Source organism: Girardinichthys multiradiatus, chromosome 15, assembly GCF_021462225.1.
Source record: "Girardinichthys multiradiatus isolate DD_20200921_A chromosome 15, DD_fGirMul_XY1, whole genome shotgun sequence".
Taxonomy (NCBI): domain Eukaryota; kingdom Metazoa; phylum Chordata; class Actinopteri; order Cyprinodontiformes; family Goodeidae; genus Girardinichthys; species Girardinichthys multiradiatus.
The window spans coordinates 33,085,053-33,087,041 of record NC_061808.1 but is presented as its reverse complement, the minus strand read 5'-3'; the positions used below and the strand labels follow the sequence as shown (position 1 = coordinate 33,087,041).

The 1,989-nt window shown below is 39.2% G+C and overlaps 1 long non-coding RNA gene across 1 annotated transcript; it reads left to right on the top strand.

Moving 5' to 3' along the window:
• Positions 1-460: 460 nt before the first annotated feature.
• On the top strand, positions 461-1,111 carry LOC124881727. The gene is made up of 3 exons (XR_007041722.1): positions 461-513; positions 630-767; positions 985-1,111. It is a non-coding gene; the product is annotated as an uncharacterized LOC124881727 (long non-coding RNA).
• Positions 1,112-1,989: the final 878 nt, after the last annotated feature.

The window sequence follows — 1,989 nt, the reverse complement described above, 5'->3', positions numbered from 1 at the left end:
AAATTGTTGAGAAATAACCAGATAGACCTAAACCAGTCTGGAACCTAGTTTAACTGTGAACCAGTTGCTGGATGGAAAAGCAGTAGGATTTTCTAACTGTTGTACTCAGTGACCAAGCCAACAAGAAGTAGATTTGATGAGAAACAAACTATTACAGGTGCCAGAAAACCTTTTAATACTGCAGTTGTCACAACCTTTACTATGTGTGGCAGCCATGTTGGATTTTGAGAATGGGGTTAGCCAGCTACCAGTGACTTTCCACTTTGTATTTCTGACTTTGGGTTCTTTCCAACTGATTTTTCTAACTTGGAACATGGAGACTCTGGTTACTAATGGGTGGCATTGTTCCACTGAGAATAAGTGAAAGTGTACAATTTACTGTGAGAACAAAACCATTTTTCTCAGACACATCAGAGAATGTATTCATATCAAGCAGTTTCTCATTTTCTGCCTTCACCTTTACAGACTTTACATCATGTCCAAGCACCACACCATCAACTCCAGTACCAACAAGTAAGACTGAAAACATGATTATTGTGGATCAATCAGAAAATTGTAAATATTTGAAGGGGCTTCATTATTACTCAGCCTTTTATTCTTCATTTCTTGTTTGATTTCACCCTCTACAGCTCTACCAATGTATAGGTACATGCTTTTTGTTGAGCTGAACTCCACAGATGTTACAGCTGTAGAGAAGCTAAGGAACATCAATTATCCCATCAGCATCAACAGTAACACACAGATCTCTGATGTTAACATCTCTACAGGTAGGACTAAATGAAAGAAGGTTTTAACCTTTGTATGTCAAATTTTAGTTGATTAAGCTTTAGCAAAATATTTGAATCTTAAATAAGCAACATGCAGCATTCCCGGAAACATTGATAAACATCTTTTCACTTTTAGGACTTTTAAGGTTCAGAATATTTTAACATATGAAAAATATAATTAGCATTAATTGTTTTTTATTCAATGTTTTTTCTGCAGTTTGCTCTCCAAGCAACCCTGGTTATCAGTGCAGATGTGAGGATCAGTATCGCTGGTCATGTGACCAGTGTCTAACATATGGATCATGTGACAACATCACTGATGACACATGTGGATGCATCAGTGCCATTCCTGCTGATGGCCGGTACTGCCAGTCTCTGGATCAATACAGTGAGTTTGTTTGGAGTTTGTTGGATTCCCATCAATAAGAAAAACCTTTCTGTAACATTTAATGTCAATGAATAAAGCCAGAGCAGGTCAGGCTTTCACAATACAAACCACAGGAAGATCATTTTTACACATTCCATAACACTAAAGAGCTAAATTCAGAGAGTCATTAAATATACTGGCAGTAATTGAAGAAATATGACTGTTGTCAGCACTGTTGCCTTGCTGCAAGAATGTCCTGGGTGTAGATCACTGTCAGGGCTTTAGAGTCTTCATGTTCTTGCAGTGCATGCGTGTGCTCTCTCTGGGTACTCTGCCTTCCTCTGATAGTCCAAATTCATTTTTGTTAGGTTAATATTATTCTCTAAAGCTCTTAGCAGTGAGTGTATCCATGGCTGTTTTCCTTGTATGTCTATGTGTTGCCTTGTGATAGACTGGCGACCTTCCCAGTGTTTATCCTGCCTCTTGCTTATTAGCTGATGTATGTATGGATGGATGGATGGATGGAGTCTTTTTTTACATGAAGCAAATGAATGTTTATGTATTTTCAAGTTGTTTTTAGCTTTGAAATGTTCCTAAATAGGGCTGCAAGGTGGCATAGTTGGTAGCACTGTTGCCTTGCAGCAAGAAGGTTCTTTGTTCATCTCCTGGCTGGGGATCTTTCTACATGGTGTTTGCATGTTCACCTCGTGCATGTGTGGTTTCTCTTCAGGTGTTCCGGCTTCCTCCCACAGTCCGAAAACATGATTGTCAGGTTAATTGTTCTAAATTGCCCTTAGGTAGGAAAGGGTGTGTGTCTGGTTGTTTGTCCTGTGTGTTGCCCTGCGATGGTCTGGC